This window comes from Rhinoraja longicauda, chromosome 10 (assembly GCF_053455715.1).
Source record: "Rhinoraja longicauda isolate Sanriku21f chromosome 10, sRhiLon1.1, whole genome shotgun sequence".
Classification (NCBI taxonomy): Eukaryota; Metazoa; Chordata; class Chondrichthyes; order Rajiformes; family Arhynchobatidae; genus Rhinoraja; species Rhinoraja longicauda.
In genome coordinates, this window is record NC_135962.1 from 25247675 (window position 1) to 25267831 (window position 20157).

The 20157-nt window shown below is 40.9% G+C and overlaps 1 protein-coding gene across 18 annotated transcripts in view; it reads left to right on the forward strand.

The window, feature by feature from the left end:
- LOC144597286 (uncharacterized) overlaps positions 1–20157 on the forward strand; it is a 301061-nt gene that overhangs the window by 141139 nt on the left and 139765 nt on the right. For 16 of the 18 annotated variants that reach the window (XR_013547719.1, XR_013547723.1, XR_013547720.1 and 13 more), the window contains one exon: positions 2278–3715. The exons of 1 other annotated variant lie outside the window; for it this stretch is intronic. The gene's annotated coding sequence lies outside the window, so the exon portion shown is untranslated. Of the gene's footprint in view, positions 1–2277; positions 3716–20157 lie in introns of those variants that run through there. One more of the 18 variants, XR_013547721.1, reaches the window with a different exon arrangement.

Genomic DNA, 20157 nt, shown 5'->3' on the forward strand with positions numbered 1-20157 from the left:
AGTGGGGGTAGGGGGGGGTGGGGCAAGTGGGGTGGGGAGGGGGGAACTGGGGTGGAGGCAGGGCTGGGGAAGTGGGGGTGGGGGAAAGGGAGGGGCAAGTGGGGGTGGGGCAGGGGGGGAATGGGGGTGAGTAGGGGGGAATGGAGTGGGTCAGTGGGGGAGGAGGGGGGATAAGGGGGATTGAGTGGGAGTGTTGAGGGTGCTACACCAATACAGGAGAGGGTTTGGGTCCAGGGCTCACTCAGTGACACCCTCTCCCTTTCCCTGTCCCCCCTCTGCGAGGAATGGGCCCAATGGGTCCACGGTCTAGTTTTATATAAAGAAACAGATGTCCCACAATGTTCTGGCACCTTACCCTTGGGCTGCAGCTTCAGGGGAGGGGGGTGGCAGGCTGTGGTGCATTTGTAGAGTTGCTGCCTCACTGTACCAGAGACCTGATTACAGGTACTGTCGATTCTGATTACAGGTACTGTCTCTATGAAGCTTGGAAGTTCTCCCTGTGATCGTGTGGGTTTTTCTCCAGGTGCTCCAGTTTCATCCCACTCTCGGGTTTGTAGGTTAAATTGGCTTCGTTAAAATTGTAAATTGTTTCAAGGATAGTGCTAATGTATGGGCTAATCACTGGTCGGTGCAGACCAAAGAGCCTATTTCCGCACTGTATGTCTAAGGCAAAGTAAAGTAAAGCAACTTAAAGTAAAGTGCCTCAGGATGGCATAAAGTCATGAAAGGTAATATATAAATGCATGTCTTTTCGTTTGAGAATATGATTATTTATATCTGTTCAAATGACCTTCATCCATTCCTAGTAATTAGGGTTTTTCATCATGCTTCACAACAATGTTCATTGATGTCAGTTTAGGTTAGTTTAGAGATACAACATGAAAACAAGCCCTTTGCTCCACTGACACCGCGCCGACCAGCGACCACCCAAACAGTAGATCGATCTTACACAGACCAGAGACAATTTACAGAAGCCAATTAACCTACAAAGCTGCACAACTTTGGAGTGTGGGAGGAAACTGGAGCACCTGGAGAAAACCCACGCGGTCACAGGGAGAACGTACAAACTCCGTACAGACAGCACCCCTAGTCAGGATCAAACCCGGGTCTCTAGCACTGTGAGGCAGCAATTCTACTGCAGCGCCACCAAACCGACCAGTTTGTTCTGAAGCCACTGTAGAAAACACTTACTGTAGAAGACGGGTGGCATGGAGGTGCAGCGGTAGAGTTGCTGCCTTGCAGCACTTGCAGCACGGGAGACCTGGATTTGATCCTGACTACAGGTGCTGTCTGTATGTAGTTTATATGTTCTTCCCCATGACCGCGTGGGTTTTCTCCGAGATCTTCGGTTTCCACCCGTACTCCGAAGACGTACAGGTATGTAGGTGAAGTGTCTTGGTATAAGTGTAAATTGTTCGTAGTGTGTGTGGGATAGTGTTGGTGTGTGGGGATCGCTGGACGGTGTGGACTTGGTGGGCCAAAGGGCTGTTTCCGCGCTGTATCTCTAAACTAAACTAAACTTCAGTAAACTAAACTTTACTAGCTTGACTAAAAGAACATGCAATTGTTACTCCTAATAAGAAATGCAGAGAATACACCAAATGATAATTTAAAGAGCATCATAGATGGGATTAAATTGAACATTATGAAAAATTCCATCATTATTAGAGCACATGTCTTGTTGAGGGAATAAGAGGACATTTAGATCTTAGTGTAAACAATCATAATTTATTTATCATGATATCTCTCAAACATGCTTGAAGAGGTGTTTTATGTGCAAGCTGCATGTTGGGTAGGTTGGTGACTAATGGCTAATAATGAAATGGCTCACAGTTAAAAACGCCACACTCAAAGATAAATTAGTTTAGTTTTAGTTTATTATTGTCATGTGTACTGAGGTACAGTGAAAAGCTGTTGTTTGTGTGGTATCCTGTCAAAGAAAAGAGTACAATCAAGCCTTTACAGTGCGCAGATAAAGGTTAAAGGTATAACATTAGTGCAAGTTATAACATTGATTAGATATATAAATTAGAGTTTGCTTGCTCTTTGTTTACTGTGGAAATACTATTATGTAAATAGCCATGTAAGCTATATCTTGCCCTCTCAGTGCAGATTTCTAACTAGGTGCTGTCTTGGGTTGTAAATATAATAGCCAAAGTAAAATGGCACTGCCCTATCTTTAGATGAGCACAACACAGTACAGTATGTATAGCTTTTCTACTGTCATTTATATTAGCAATGCATCTTACGACCATGTTTGTCTATGTATGTTTATAGCACCTGTCAGATGAAACAGAAGAAACAAGAAGAGAAATGTAAATTGATCCCTCCCTTTAGTTGAATATTTAATGCAGTCTACAAGGAAGAAAATCACGGTCTACATTTCTATTGCCTTTCTTTTCTTGAAATGTTCTAAATATCTCAGGGGAGGAATGTTTTTCGGTTTTGGTCAGTACCAGGACCCATTTATTGCAGGATCCTTGCTCCCCGATCTTGAATTTCTTCCTGTCTCCCGAAACTAAATTTACTTCATTTTAGCCACCTCAAAGCAGACTTGTGTGTATATATTTTCAGGGAAATTTGATTGCTTGTATGGATTTTTAAATCAGTTTTCAGATCAAATTCAGAAATATGTAAACTGTTGTGTTATTCCATCATGCCAGGTTGGAATGAATACCTCAGACACTGAACATCCAATACTATAAAGTGATCTTTAACTGAGACAACTAGAACATAAATGGATTAAAGTGGCTAGTAATGGAAAAACAAGTCCCCATTCAAAGTGCAATTGGAAGAAATTTAAGACAAGGAAAGTTGCATTATAAATGTATTCACACTTACTGCTCTGCTGAAATATGAACCAGTACTCTTTCCTGATTTTGTCTTCCTTACTATGAAATTATTTAATGTATTCCTTTAATGTGCTCAATATGTAATGCATTTATATCAAATAACTGTTGTAGGTTTGTAATTCAGTCTAAAAAGTTGTGATTTAATTGTGATCGACAAAAATGCACTAAAACCAGTGTTTCGTTGATGTAAAATCAGATCTGAACTTTAAACAAATATTAGCAATCTTCAGATTTGTAAACCTTTTATAATTAGTCATACCAGCATACACTAGCTCAATTACAAAAATATGTTTAATTAACAGATGTTTACCAGGTCAGGCTTATTGAACTTTATTCCTGTTCGACTTTTTAAAATTCATAATAACTTATTTCTAAGCCAGAATTTTGCTTTAAGTTAACTTTAATTTAAATGTAACTTTGGTGTAAATCAATCATTTTGAACTGGAAAAATGGTTTAAAATATAATACCAAATATTTTTCACGAAGTATATTACGTTTGCATTTGTGCTAATTAGTTATTATTAGTCTAAAACCATTTTACTTTCAAAGGCAGGCATTGATATTTGTACAAGAATTATTTTGGAGGGAAAATATTAACCACATACATATTGCATGTGAAAATAGGTGTTCGCTTTGCATGCTTTATGATTATTGGGGCACTTGATTCTGTAAAAACATATTGTGCATTGGAAATTATTTTTTTCACGCTTGTTGTAATCTGTTGTCATTAACTAGTGAATTAAACCTGAGAAACAAAATTATACCTTGTGTGTGTTGTGCATCATCTTAAAAGTAGTCTTGAATTTAAGATGATTAAACTCCAAATTTTATAATGTAGAAATAAGGAACTGCAGATGCTGGTTTACTAAATATGTGGCACAAAGTGCTGGAGTAACTCAACGGGTTGCTCTTTTGAAGAAGGGTACCAGATTTCTGGAAAAGTCCTATTAAAGATATTCCGAGGGTCTATCTCATTGGAGACCCTCAGACTATCTTTAATCAGAATTTTCTGGACTTTATCTTGCACTAACCATGTTCTCTTTACCATGTATCTGTACACTGTAGATGGCTTGATTGTAATCATGAATAGTCATTCCACTGACTGGTTAGCACGCAACAAAAAGCTTTTCAATGTACACATGACAATAAACTAAACCAAATTAAAGATCTGAAACATCACCTATCCATGTTCTCCAGAGAGGCAGCCTGACCCATTGAGTTACTCCAGCACTTTGTGTCCTAATTTTATAACTTTTTCTTGATTTATAATATGATGTATAAAATGACCTGGAACCTGTTCCACAAAATTATAACCAGTTTCAAAGTATTTTTAACGTTTACATGTTGAAGTTGAGGTACAATCGTATGTTCATCCTTTCAATATACCTTTATTTAATGAATTAATGAAGACGCCTGGATTAGAATTTGTTATTTTCGCTGTTCTCTGTAACATGTGGAATGTCTAATGCTAGAGAACTGCAGGTTTGAAGAAGGAACTGTGGCATGGGAGATGATAGCTGTTTTGATGAACATATTTAATTTTAACAGCTTGCATTGCAAATTAGGTCCTAAAGTGCCTCGCAGAAAGTGGAACTATATGTCACAGAATGACATAAGAAAAGTAAATTCCAAAAGCTTAAACAATTGGCTGATTTTAAGGGGAAACTAAAAGATTAAGATGCAGAAAGTTTGATCCAAGATGGTGCCCAAGCCAGGCGACTCTGTGTGTGCTGGTCACAGAAATGGATCTGCAATCACGCTTTACAATCACTCCACTCTTTTAAATCCCTATTCAAACACTAAACGTTATTCCCTTTATCCTGTATCTGTACCCTGTGGGCGGCTCGATTGTAGTCTTTCCACTGACTGGTTAGCACGCAACAAAAGCTTTTCACTGTACCTTGCTACACGTGACAATAAACTAAACTAAACCAATAAAAGGGAACAATCTCAGTATGTTGCATCCTACAAGACTCATTATTTAGAACATAGAACATAGAACAATATAGCACAAGCATGGACCCTTCGGCATACAATGTGTGTGCTGAATATGATGTCTGGCTGAACTTATCTCATTCGCCTGCAAGTGATCCATATCCCTCCACTCCTATCTAAAAGTTTCTTAAACATCACTATCATATCTGCCTCCTCCACCACCACCCCTGGCAATGTGTTCTAGGCCCCCACCACTCTCTGTGTAAAACTTGCCCCTGCACATCACCATTCAAATTTCCTCCTCTCACCTTACAGCTATGCCCTCTAGTGTTGGACATTTCCACCCTCGGAATAAGGTTCTGACTGTTTACCATATCTATGTCTCTCATAACTTTTTTATACTTCTATCAAGTCTCCCCTCAACCTCCAATGTTCCAGAGAAAACTAAATGGCTCTCCAGCCTCTCAAAGTAGTTGAAACCTTCTAATCTCTGCACCATTCTGGTAAAAGATGAAATTAGAATATTTGAGCAGAAATATTTGTAACAGTTCCTGTGATCATATAAGAATAATAATTGTGATTATGTTGTAATTGGGACAATAGATCTATCAGCGTATTGTAAATAGAGTCACAGAGACAGTCATAGAATCACACAGCATGAAACAGGCCCTTCGGACCAAATTGCTCATGTTGACCAAGGTGCTCCGTCTGCACTAGTCCAATCAAAATTAATTGAATGTCAATTATGCGGGAAGTACAGATGAACATCCCAAAACAAAAATATAAGAATAGTCAACAAGGATTTCCAAAGTAAAATCTTCTTTGACAATCCTGCCAAGAATCTGCAACTGTAGTTGCCTACAATACTTAGTGGATGCTTAATATGGAAGAGAGTGTCCTCCACACAGGAGGAGGAGGAAAGGAGGCGATATTTGTTTTTCACTTTCTGAGATGAAAGCAGCAGTGGTCAGGCCAGCACTTAAGGCTTTAGACTTTCAAGATACAGTGTGGACACAGGCCCTTCAGCCCACTGAGTCCATGATGACCATCGATCACCCCGTACACGAGCACTATCCTACACTAGGCCAATTAACCTACATACCTGCATGTCTTTGGTTTGTGGGAGGAGACCGGAGCACCCAGAGGAAACCCACGCAGTTACAGGGGGAACGATCAAACTCCACACAGGCAACACCCGAGGGCAAGATGGAACCTGGGTCTCTGGCACTGAGGCAGCAGGTCTACCAGCTGTGCCACTGTACCACCCATCTTATGGACTCCGACTCATACAGCACGGAAACACGCCCTTTGGCCCAAATTGCCCAGACAGACCAAAATGCCCCATCTACACTAGTCCCACTTGTCCACATTTAGGACATATTCCTCTAAATCTTTCCTATCCATATACCTGTCCAAATGTCTTTTAAATTTTGTTCTAGTACTGACCTGAGCTACCTCCTCTGGCAGCTTATTCTATGTACTCACCACCCTCTGTGTGAAAAGTAGGCAAGTTTATTCTGAAATGCACAGAACCTTGCTGCAGATAGCCTTTAAAAATACATACTTTGGAAGATTAAGCGGAATTTTTGTATATTACATCTTTTATTTCCATGACTTGGATATATCTATATATATATAAATTAATGTAAAAATGCCTGCAATGTTCAGAGAATAATGATCTTTCCTAATTTTTGCATTTAATGTAAATCAAATTCCAAATAATTTGCGGGACATTTTTTATAAACTTTGAAATTTAATTGAAAACTTAAATGAATTTCAAAATAAGCTGAAGGGATGCGGCAAGATTAAACTGTCAAACTGTCTCTTGAAGTCTATTATTCTTGAGCCCTGCCCAATATTGGGCTTAACAAGTTAAAAGTAATCAATATTTGAATTAAACTCTCCCGCAAAGTGATCAATTAAGCTGCCTTCTAAAAGCACTTGAAGAAGGGTTTCATTTTCATAATTTAGTTCCTGGTGTAGTTATTGTGTTGCTTTTACTTCAGTGGAATGAATGACTTTGCTTGCAACAGATGTTGCACTAAAGAAATACTTCACACATTAGACTCAGAATTTTAAATGAACACACCCTTTAATGATTGACTCAATCCACGAAGACACTTAAAAATTGACACTGAAACCAAGAAAAATTACTTAAAGGATCAGTTACATCTAAAATGATGGAATCAATATCAATATTTTCCCTGAGAATCTTTCTCCCTGATAAGCAAAATCTTTACTTAAAAGGCACATTAAAATTTAATAGCCAGGCATGTGGTTTGGCAATTGATCATTTCTGGACAGCTGTTCTCTGCGATGTTTTAGCTTAGTGCTTCTATCCATTTGAGTGTCATCTTTTAATGGCTTATTTTAAGGACATTTTGTCCCACTAGACTAGATCCTACTCAAAAGAGACAAAATGTCAATTTATGGAGTGAGACACAAAGATTCTGCAGAATTAATCAAAACAATAATAGCTACATATTAGGTGTCATACAAGTGACAATTTGTTCCAGGTGTTCTTTTATAAGTGGGAAAAATCATGACCCATAATTCATAAGTAGTGCAGACACAATATGAAGGTGTTTCAAACCATTTATTGTGCATTATTCAGTTTATGCACGCTTTCCAAGTGAAGGGAAAAGTAAAATAGGCAGAGGAAATAGCCTTGCCAAGAGACATATAGAAATGGTCTGATTCTATAAATATAGATCTTACAAATATTCTCATAGATTTATTAAATAATTTTGCTGGTGTGTTCATTGTACTAGAACATAGAACATAGGACAGTACTGCACAGGAACAGGCCCTTCCGCCCACAAAGCTTGCGCCGAACATGATACCAAGTTAAACTGATCTCATCTGCCAGCACATGATCCATATCGCTCTATTCCTTGCGCTTCCATGTGCCCATCCAAAAGCCTCTTAAACCAATGTACAAACTGCTGTGATATTTTGGTCGCATTTAATCAAATACTAAAAAAAAGCAGAATACTTTAAAAATGAAAGGATTTTGATGCAATGGTTAAAATTATACCACACTTTTTACTAACTGCCACACGGGCCTATGATTTGACAAGAGCCTCAGGAGTGGGAATAGATTCTACATTTCTACAAGCACAATTTTGAGAACCAATTTCCTGATTTAAAAATTCTTGTAAAATACCCTTCTTAAAATTAAGTTAGGGTATTTTTTTCAGGCAATCTTGATGGTTCCCTAAAACAGGTATTAGGCCCCTTATCCATTTGCCCATCACCAAATGAGGACCCCACTGAGCATAGACAGACTCTGGGTGCTCAGTAACAGTAACCAACAGATGGGAAGCTCCATTAAAACAAAGTAAGGTTTTATATTTTAAAATATTTTGATATAGCAGAGTATGAATGAGCAAGAGTGTTACAATTCAATTACTATTTTAATGTTTTCTAATCCAGTTCTCAGGAAATAAATTTCTTTAATTTGCTGATTTGATTTACAGATTTACATTTCCCAGTAGAACAAGATTCTAAACATAAACACAAAATACTGGAGTAATTCAGGCCACATCTCTGGAGAGAAGGAAGAGGTTATGGCGAGTCCGAAAACTTGTTGGTTGTAGGAGAAGTTTATTGCAGCCGCAATATTCGAATACAGAGTTAAACAACAAGGTAAAGGACAACCATCAAAAACTTACTGTCTTCTTCGAAGACTTCGCCGAACTGTCTATTTCGGGCGCCAAAAGCGCACATGACATCGCTGGCCAATCAGCGATGTCGCTCCCTGGACCAATCCCCATGGTCGCGTTCACACGTGACCTCGCTGGCCAATCCGAGGGTTCGACGACCTGGACCATTCTCTATGGTCGCTACAAGGTGACGTTTAGGGTCGAGACCCTTCTTCAGTCTGAAGAAGGGATTCATCCAGAAACGCCACCCATTCCTTCTCTCCAGGCATGCTGCCTGTCCCGCTGAGTTACTCCACTATTTTGTGTCTATCTCTAATGTAAACCAGTATCTGCAGTTCCTCCCTACACAAGATTCTAAACATTTTATGGTGTGCATGCCTGTGGTAGTAAAAGTGTAACCAGTTCAAAGAATTTCAGACCTTTGGAGATATACATCATCCAGACTTTTCTTTGATCGACACTTTGGCACAGTAGTAGAGCTGCTGCCTTACAGCACCAGAGATCGGATTCGATCCTGACTCCAGGTGCTGTCTGTGTAGAGTTTGCACGTTCTCCAGGTGACGGCATGGGTTTTCTCCAGATGCTCTGGTTTTCTCCCACATTCCAAAGACGTGTAAGTTTGCATGTTAAAATTGTAACTTGTCCTTTGTGATTAGGCTAGTGCTATTGTACGGGGTGATAGCTGGTAGGTGTGGACTCGGTGGGCCAAAGAGCCTGTTTCCATGCAGTTTCTCTAAACTAAACTAAACAACTGTTTCTCCTCTGTGGTGGACATGAAAAAAATAAAGGATAGTGATATTTTTATTGTGGTTTGTGCTGATAAATGCATCTGCCCTGCTTGCTGCATGACAGCTATCTCTCAAGAATAACTCCCTGCTCTTCTTCAGTTAGACAATAGACAATAGACAATAGACAATAGGTGCAGGAGTAGGCCATTCGGCCCTTCGAGCCAGCACTACCATTCAATGTGATCATGGCTGATCATTTTCAATCAGTACCCCGTTCCTGCTTTCTCCCCGTACCCCCTGACTCCGCTATCCTTAAGAGTGCACGGTGATCTCTTTATTTTCACCTCAGAAGCTTAGAAAAACAGTTGCTTAGTTTTAGTTTAGAGATACAGCACGGAAACAGGTGCTTCGGCCTACCGAGTCTGTGCCGACCAGCAATCACCCCGTCCACTAGCGCTATCCTACACACAAGGGACAATTTACAATTTTACCAAACCCATTTAACCTACCAACCTGCACGTCTTTGGAGTGTGGAAGAAAACCGGAGCACCTGGAGAAAACACACGTGGTCACAGGTCTCGTACAGACAAGTCTCGAGGTCAGGATCGAACCTGGGTCTCTGGCGCTGTAGGTCAGTTTTTCTGCCACTGCGCTGCTGTGCTGCCTAATGTTTGATAGGTTGATTATTTGAAGGCAGCACTTGAGACAGTGTCGGGCTCCTTTTCAATACTACATTGGAGTTTAAACCACATGTATTTGTGCTTGTTTACTATGAATACCAATGTCATAAACAATAAATTTAAGATTTCTGCTTTTTAAACTTTTTTTATTCATGAACTTGATTTTTGCGTTACTTTCTTTTGTGCATTTGCCGAGAATGCAACCATGATTGCTGCATTGCACTGGGTTGTTTTTTCTCCCTCTGTAGCTCTCACAGGAGGTGAATGAACTGTGATCAGCTTTCATACTACATGCTCTGATTACACTTGCCCTCCTAGCTCACCTAGCATGACTGCAGAGATTTGCAGTGATAATGTAATATTTATCAAAGACGGACTTTTTAAATGAATCAATACATTCGGTCTTAGCCTCGGAGTTCAATTTTGAAGCCTGGAATGGCTGACACAGTGGTCATACTATAGTGGCTTGTTGTAAAACACTCTTCACTAAGCTATTTTAATGTGCTTATCTAAATCAATAAGGTTAACTGCATTTGCCAGCATTGGGGTCAATAAAATTTGTGCATCTTCGATACCATAGCACACTTCAGCGTTGGATTGTACTTCCAATTGGAAGGTGCTACCATGATGCTATTCACAGGAAATCTCATAATATATCAAAGATATATCTTGATAGCTAAGACATTTTTTATGTTTAGTGCAGGAGAGAAGTTAAGAAGTTCTGTGCAGTGTAATCATGATGCAAGTTTTATACTTAAATTTCAACCTAGATCTACTTGAATATTTAATATCAAAGTATGTTGATGTAAAATATGCAATGCTGTTTCAATGAAAAATAGAAATTTGTGTCAGAAAATAACCTACCTGGTTTGAAATTTAGTTATGTTTATCATTGTCACGTGTACTGAGGTAAAGTGGGGAAAAGCTTTCTTTTGCGTGCAATCCAGTCAAAGAAAAGTCTATACATGAATACAATCAAGCTGTCCACAGTGCACAGATAAAGTATACAACATTTAATGCAAAGATATAATGTTAAAGTCTGATTAAAAATAGTTCAAAGGTAGACGGGAGATCAGGACCACAATCTAGCTGATGAGAGGACGGTTCAGTTACCTGATAACAGCTGAGAAGAGATTGCCCCTGAATCTGGAGGAATGTGTTTTCAAACTTCTGTACCTCTTGCCTGATGAGAGAGGGGAGAAGAGGGAGTAATCAGGGTGAGACTCGTCCTTGATGATGCTGGTGGTCTTGCCGAGGCAGCGGAAAGTGTAGATGGAGTACCCTGTATATGGAAGGGAGGTTGCTAATTCTTTGTTTAATACGATTTGCATCAGTTTTGGAGACATGTGCATTATAACGTTATCCTTCACTCACAGAAATTCCTCTTCTTTCTTTCGAAAGTCAACTACAACAGTCAAAAGTGGCGATTTGTGCTTCAAAGTACCGTACTACAAATGTTGCCAGTTCCGTAGAACTACCCAGGGTGGACGACGAGGACGCAAAGCAGCTCCCACCCCACTCACAGAAATTAATCACAGCATAGAGAACAAGGACAAAACATGTTATTGAGACTGTACCCCTCCACTGCCAAGGAGGATTGGGTTGATGTAGGAGGAGTGTTTAATGGCTCTGCGTCTGTGCTTGTTGCAGTTTAGAAGGATAAGGGGGGATCTCAATGAAATACCGAATAATGAAAGGCCTGGATAGAGTGGACGTGGAGAGGATGTTTCCAAGTGGGAGAGACACAGCCTCAGAATAAAAGGATGTACCTTAAGAATGGAGACGAGGAGAAATTTATTTAGTTAGAGGGTGGTGAATCTGTGGAATTTATTGCCACAGACTGCAGTGGAGTCCAAGTCATTGGATATTTTTAAACTGGAGATTGATAGGTTCTTGATTAGGAAGGGTGGCAAAGGTTACGGGGAGAAGGGCAGCAGTATGGGGTTGAGATAGAAAAATAGATCAGCTATGAGTAGACCTGACGGACTGAATGGCCTAATTCCACTCCTCTGTCTTATGGTCTAATATACACCTCCTGGTCCTCAGTCTTGCTCCGATACATTGCCAATCAAGTTATAGCCAGAGATGGACAGTTTATGCATGAACCTGGATTGATGAACCAACATCAAGATCAGACATACCTGTTGCCTCAGCAGATGGCCCAATATTTGTCTTGTTTGAAAACCATTGATGGTCCCAAAAGATGAGGCACTTTCTCCGCCAATGTGCAATATGTGCAGTTGCTCTCTATTTTTTGCGACTAAGGTTGGTAGACCCTATGGTGGTTGGACCAAATAAGGTTGGTAGACTCTATGGTGGATGGACCAACTAAGGTTGGTAGACCCTATGGTGGATGGACCAACTAAGGTTGGTAGACTCTATGGTAGATGGACCAACTAAGGTTGGTCCGTGACACCTCAAGTGTCGTGGTGGGTAGTTTGCGATAAAGGTGCTCCTTCCCATGTTATCTCCTCCTTATCCAACGTTTGCCGCACGATAATGTAGTTGGATTGCACTGATGACATAGCTAGATTGCACTGACAATTTTTAATCTCTATTCATGAAATCGTCTGAATATGTGGTTGAGGTTTTTTTAGGACCCTTGATTACAGCAGAATTTGATTTATTTACATTTCATTTGGCCGCGGTGGATGTCAGCAGATCTATGCTGGGCACAAGATTACTGCCATTAATACAAATGCTACTTCACCAATGCAAAGCATTTTACTCATCTGGTTGATCAGCTTTGCGTTCAATCAGCTGACGGCATGAATTAACATCATTGCAGATAATATCCAATTAAATGGCTAAGTGGCTGACCATTATAGTGAGAGCTGGCTGCAAATCAAGTAATGACTGAAAAGAATTCTCCTCATCTGTTTTATTGCTGGCTACATTGCAATGGAAATTGCCAGTGCTGACATGTCTGTCAATGCAGGTGCCTTTCAAGGTCTTTAAATGAACACATGTGATTGAAATCTCAAACAGTATTTAATGGAAGTAAATGATTGCAATAAAATCTGCATTGACGCTTCACGCTGCCTTGGCAAGGACACCAGCATAATCAAGGATGAGTCTCACACCGGACACTCCCTTTTCTCCACTCTCCCATCAGGCAAGAGATACAGAAGTTTGAAGTTGCTACATTCTCCACGTGACCACGTGGGTTTTCTCCGGGTGTTCCGGTTTCCTCCCACATTCCAAAGACGCGCAGAAACATAGAAACATAGAAAATAGGTGCGGCAGGAGGCCATTGGGCCCTTCGAGCCAACACCCCCCATTCATTGTGATCATGGCTGATCATCCACAATCAGTAACCTGGTCCTGCCTTCTCCCCATATTCCTTGATTCTACTAGCCCATAGAGCTCCATCTAACTCTCTTTTTAATTCATCCAGTGAATTGGCCTCCACTGCCTTTTGAGGCAGAGAATTCCACAAATTCACACCTCTCTTGGTGAAAAAGTTTCTTCTCACCTCAGTTTTAAATGGCCTCCCCTTTATTCTTAGACTGTGGTCCCTGGTTCTGGAGTCCCCCAACATTGGGAACATTTTTCCTGCATCTAGCTTGTCCAGTTCTTTTATAATTTTATACATCTCTATAAGATCCCCTCTCATCCTTCTAAATTCCAGTGAATACAAGCCCAGTCTTTCCAATCTGTCCCCATATGACAGTCCCACCATCCTGAGGATTAACCTCGTGAATCTGCGCTGCACTGCCTCACTAGCAAGGATATCCTTCCTCAAATTAGGAGACCAAATATGCACACAATACTCCAGATGTGGTTTCACCAGGGCCTATACAACTGCAGAAGGACCTCTTTACTTTGATACTCAAATCCTTTCGTTATGAAGGCCAACATGCTATTAGCTTTCTTCACTGTCTGCTGTACCTGCATGCTTACTTTCAGTGACTGGTGTACAAAGATACCCAGGTCTCATTGCACTTCCCCTTTACCTAATCTGACACCATTGAGATAATTGCCTCCTTGTTTTTGCTGCCAAAGTGGATAACCTCACATTTATCTACATTATACTGCATCTGCCATTCATCTGCCTACTCACTCAAACTGTCCTCGTCACCCTGCAACCTCCTAACATCCTCTTCGCAGTTCACACTGCCACCCAGCTTTGTGTCATCTACAAACGTGCTAGTGTTACTTGTAATTCCATCATCCAAATCATTAATATATATTGTAAATAGTTGCGGCCCCAGCACCGAAACTTGCGGCACTCCACTCGCCACTGCCTGTCATTCTGAAAAGGACCCGTTTATTCCTACTCTTTGCTTCCTGTCTGCCAACCAATTCTCTATCCATGTCAATACCCTACCCCCAATACCATGTGCTCTAATTTTGCTCATCAATCTCCTGTGTGGGACCTTATCAGAGGCTTTCTGAAAGTCTAGATACAGTACATCCACTGGCTCTCCTTCGTCCATTTTACTTGTCACATCCTCAAAAAATTCCAGATTAGTCAAGCAGGATTTCCCCCTCATAAATCCATGCTGACTTGGACCAATCCTTTTACTGTGGTTTGTAGGTTAATTGGCTTCTGTAAATCTGTAATGGGACCTACTGTGTAGTATAGAACTAGTGTATAGGTATTCATTGGTCGGCACGGACTCAGAGGGCCGAAGGGTCTGTTTCTACACTATATCTCTAAGATAAAATAAACAAGTGTATGGATGATCGCTGGTCAGGATGGACTTTGTGGGCCAAAGGGCATGTTTCCACACTGTATCTCAAAAAGAATCTAAACAAAACTAAATAGATTTGGACTTTTCAGAGGCTTTCGACAAGATGCAAAAAGATAAATTATTCACCAAAAGGAGATCATATGGGATTTGGATATTACGTGCTGTGAATTGGGGATTTCTGGAAGTGGGCTTTGTCTGATGAGGAAAGATTAAGCAGGTCAAGCTTATATTCACTTGAGTTAGATGACTGAGAGGTGAACTCAGAATCATTCAGAATTTGTATGGACCTTGACAGAAAAGTTGTAGAGATAAGCCCTCCCTGGGATGTCCAATTGGAGTCACGGTGTTCACATTGAGGGTCAGCCATCCAGAACTGGATGAGAAAATAAATCTTCACTCAAAGTCTTTTAAGAAAATGTTGCCAGGACTCGAGGGCCTGAGCTGTTGGGAAAGGTTAAGCAGGCTAGGACTTTATTCCTTGGAGTGCAGGAGGGTGAGGGGTGATCTTATAGAGGTGTAAAAGATCATAAGAGGAATAGATGGAGTGAATGCTCAGTCTTTTACCCAGAGTAGGGGAATCAAATAACAGAGGACACAGGTTTAAGGTGAGAGGGGAACAATATAATAGGAATCTGAGGGGTAACTTTTTTTACACAAACGGTGTTAAGTACATGGAATGAGCTGAGGTAGGGAACCAGAGGAGGTAGTTGAGGCAGCTACTATCACAATGGTTAAAAAACATTTGGACAGGTACATGCATAGGATTGTTTAGAGGGATATGGGCCAATTGCAGGCAGGTGGGACTGGTGTAGATGGGACATTTTGGTCAGAATGGGTGAGTTGAGCCGAAGGGCCTGTTACCACATTGTATGACCCTCTGACTTAATGACTCAAAGAGTAGATGTGCCTTTGAACTTCTCTACACTTGTGAGCTGCTGAGGCAGAGTCAGTGGGTTACTAAGACAAAGATTGCTAGATTTTTGCATGTTAAGGAAATCAAAGTGTCTGGGGCTAGAACAAAAAAAGTGGAGCTGAAATAAAAGATTTACCACTAGCTTATTGAATGCAGTGGATGCATTAGGGTCTGAATGGGCATTCTCTTGATTCTATTTCGTATGTTCCCCTGGTTCCCTCTGATGCTGCTTTCATTTGCGATTTTATTCCATTTATAATTTTTGAGCGGCACAGTTACACAGCAGTAGAGTTGCTGCTTTATCGCACAAGAGACCCGGGTTCAATTCAGACTGCCTGAATAGAGTTTTTATGTTCTTCCTGTGACCGCGTGTTTTTTTTTACAGATGCTCTGGTTTCCTCTCACATTCCAAAGACGTGCAGGTTTGTAGGTTAATTGGCTTCTGTAAATTGTCCCGAGCATGTAGGATAGAACTAGCGTATGGGGTGAACTCTGGTCAGCGTGGACTCAGTGGGCCGAAGGACCTGTTTCCAAGCAAAATCTCTAAACTGGAGTTTCTTCCGGGTGCTCCGGTTTTCCTCCCACACTCCAAAGACGTACAGGTTTATAGGTTAATTGGCTCTGATAAAAATTGTAAATTATCCCTAGAATGTATTATAATAGCATTGGCATATGGGGTGATCGCTGGTTGGTACAGAGTCGGTGGGTCAAAAGGCCTGTTTCCCCGCTGTATGTCCAGTCTAGACTAAATTATAAACTTCTTTCTGTCTGGGTATTTCTATGCCAAAATTATGCCATATTGACATCACCTGTTGATCTACCTCAAAATAGATTCAGTCCTTAATATTTGGCGTCTGAACAGTCAGCATTGCATTCTCATACAACATCTGTAATGTTTTTTTTCGGAGTGTGTGTCTCTTGCATGGATTTGGTTTATTGTGCATGTTGCATGTCCCTGAAGAAGTTAGTGAGGATGAATGTTCTTACAAGACTTGGAGGCAAGGGAGTAAGCTTGTGGGATATTCCAAGCTGCTTGTGGCTGTGGAGGCTGTTATTAGGTATTTTTAAAGCGGAGATTTGATAGGTCCTTGCTTTGTACGGGTGTCAAAGGTTCTGGGGAGAAGGCAGGACAATGGGGTTGAGAGGGAAAGAGAAATCAGCCATGACTTAATGGTGGAGGAGATTTGATGGGCCGAACGGCCTAATTCTGCTCTTACGGTTCATGAATTGCTTCATATACATCTTTGGCCAAAAGACATGGGCAGTAACCATTAGGAAATAGAGCTACCCGGTGCATAACCTCCAAGATTTCAAACAATAAGGGTGTGAGTCTTAGGAAAGAGTGTCGTACTGATACTTTCAATCCTCTGGTGGAATGTGTCTGCACATAAGGATACCAGATTGGCCAGGAGTCCAACTAATCAATAGATCTTTTAGATTTTACTTTTACTTTAGTGATACAGCAGGAATAACAGGCCCTTCGGCCCACTGAGTCCGCACCGACCAGCGATCACACCATACACTAGCACTATACTACGCACTAGGGACAATTTACAATTTTACCAAAGCCAATTAACCTACAAATTAACCTGTATTTCTTTGGAGTGTGGGAGGAAACTGGAGCGCCTGGAGAAAACCTACACGGTCACAGGGAGAATGTACAAACTCCATACAGACAGCACCCGCAGTCAGGATCAAACCCAGGTCTCTGGCGCTGTAAGACAGCAACTCTACCGCTGCACCAATGTGCTGCCCGAGAGGAAATAGTATTTCTATAGGCTTTGGCTTCAATGGTTGAATGGTTCTTTATTATCACAAGTACCGAGATACAGTGAAGTTCTTTTTTTGCATTTTGTTCAGTGATTATTACCATAAGCACAATCCCAGATTAAGTACAAAGTGTATAGAAATAGTCGACTGAGAGCATTCACAGCTCCATAGCAGAAGCGTCCACGCCTGCTACCACCATCATCTATTGGAACAAGAGATGGCTCCCACTGATTGTCGCAGGAAGCTTGCATCCTTTTCAGGACGGAAGATGACAGCGATGTCAACATTTGAAACATAGATGATGGATATGAAAGAAGAAGACCATTCACAAGAGTCGCCATATTTTTAAAGTCCAAGCTGCAGCTTGCCATAAAGGCTGTTTGCAGCCGGAGCCTCCATCTTGATTATCCAGCGAACCGTCGTCCCTCTCCTTGCCCGATCTTCAGCCTTTGTGCTCTGGGTATGTCTCCTGCAGCCGACCTTGAGGGTGCAGAAGGTAAGATCCCTGGTTCTTCTCACCAGCCTCTTGTTCTTGTGTCCACTTCACTGACTCCTTCCAACCTCCTCTCTGGTTCTCCAGTCCTCAGTGACGAGCAGAGGCAGGGCTTGATGGCTTCCCTCTCTGGCCGGGTTTCACGGTTTCCACGGCAGGCAAGCCAGGCCTGCTGCCAGTGTATGGCCATGGCCCCACAGTCCCTTCTGCCACATGGCCCGACTGTCAATTTCCCTAGGCCAGGAGAACATAGCTTACTTTATGTTTAACATGTTTGAAGTTTCTGAAAACTAGAATATGCTGAATATATATTTATTCATTTACATATTGTTTCCTAAATCCTGGACCCTAAATGTTAACGACCAATATACACAATTCGCACCTTTGATGTACTGTCCTAGTTTTGTTTAAGAGGTACAGTGTGGAAACAGGCCTTTCGGCCCACTGAGTCCATGCCGACCAACGATCATCCATACACTAGCATTATCCTTGACACTAGGGACAATTTACAGAAGCCAATTGATCTGCAAACCAGTATGACTGGATAGCACGCAACAACAGAAATTTCACTGTCCCTCAGGACAGGTGACAATAATAATAGTCTTCTTCTTCTTTCATGTCCATCATCCATGTTTCAAATGTTACATCACTGTCATCATCCATCCTGAAAAGGGCGCAAGCTTCTGGCAACAATCACTTGTACAGTAGATGATGGTGGTAGCAGAATTAGCTCAGGACGCTTCCAGTTTCCAGCCCCGCGACATGGACACTTCTGCTATGGAGCCAATGAAAACGTAAACAAAACTGATTTTTTTTTAAAACAACTTTTAGATCTGAGCTTCACAGTGTATGTGAGACATATCGAATTGTGTGTAGCTAAATTTCAGGCATATTGCTCTATCTTAAATTGACAGAAAGCATAAGGTCTAGCCTGTCCTATATAAATTGAACAATTTCTTAGGAAAACATAGTCAAATGTGCTCCACTGATCACAGTTCCTTCAACTCTAAAGACGAGTGGACTAGGTCCACCTGGTTAACCCCTTCCAGGAAAATATCAATTAATCTTCTTCAGTAGTATTGAAGCATGAGTAATCCTCTCTTTAAATTGTTTGACCCATTCTCTCAGTAAACAAAAGAGTAGAGAAAAACTGATTTGTCATTCCTTGTTTTCATGGTGAATCTTCAAGAGGCTTAAGTACAAGCTCTGGACACTGTCAGTTCTTTCAGTCAATGGTCACTAATGACTGATTTAAGGCAAATGCAATTAAGGCAGATAATTGCCGCTAAGAGGCCTATTGTCAATGTGCAGATGCGTGTATTTCTAAGAGTGTAAACGTATCTTTATCTTTTAGAACCATCTTAGCAATTAGCTTTTTGGGAAGTCAGTGGTGGAAATGAAAAGTTAAATGCTCTGTCTGAACCTTAAGTCAGCCCAATTTATTATATCATTGAATATAATGAGAAAGTCATTGACAGACATAGAAGTAAGTATGCACTGCAAAGTTATTTTTGACCTCCATGTATCTTAAGAAGGTGAAGTTTGTTTGGACATTTTATTAGGCATAGAATTGGCTGGACACAAATCAATTCACTCAGCCAATAGATTCCATGAACAACTTTTTAGAACAATATAGTTTAGTTTGTTTAGAGATACAGCGTGGAAGCAGGCCCTTCGGCTCACTGAGTCCACACCGACCCATAGACTAGTTCTATGCATCCTACACGCTAGGGGCAATTTACACCAGCCAATTAACATACAAACCTGCATGTCTTTGGGATGTTCGAGGAAACTGTCTGTGTGGAGTTTGCATGTTCTCCCTGTGACCACCTGGGTTTTTCTGATTGCTAAACTAAACAAAGAGAAAGCATGGATTTTCATAATGAGATGGTCGGTGGTGCTTGGGTGGTGAATGTGAAAATCATCAGGAACCATGTAAATAATTAAATAATAATAAAGTGCATGTTGATAGTTTAGTGTAGCTGGTGCATGTATTTACTGCAGGAGCTCCTATCTGAATACACTCTATCAGCAGGGGATGAGCAATCTACGCAGGAAGCGATGTGTAAAACCAAAATGGGGATTTGGGCTTTAGAGTCAGGAAATAAACTGGTGACTGCTCTTGAAAAGTCACAAGGAAAGAAGGGCACTCACACAAATCTACTTAATGACTGGTTATAAGTCCCTGACTCCATGGAACATGGGTTACGCCCCTTATATCCAACTTCCACTTCCACTCTCCATCATAGGCTTGCATGCATTAGATGCAAGAAATGGACTTAAAGTATGAATTTGTGCAGGCATCAGTACTTCTTGAATGTGTTATCTGTGGTTTCCAATGTTATGGTAAAATTTGCGCAGAATTCAATTGACTTTTTAACCTTGAAATACTTTAGTAACTTTAAAACCATTTACTTTAAATGG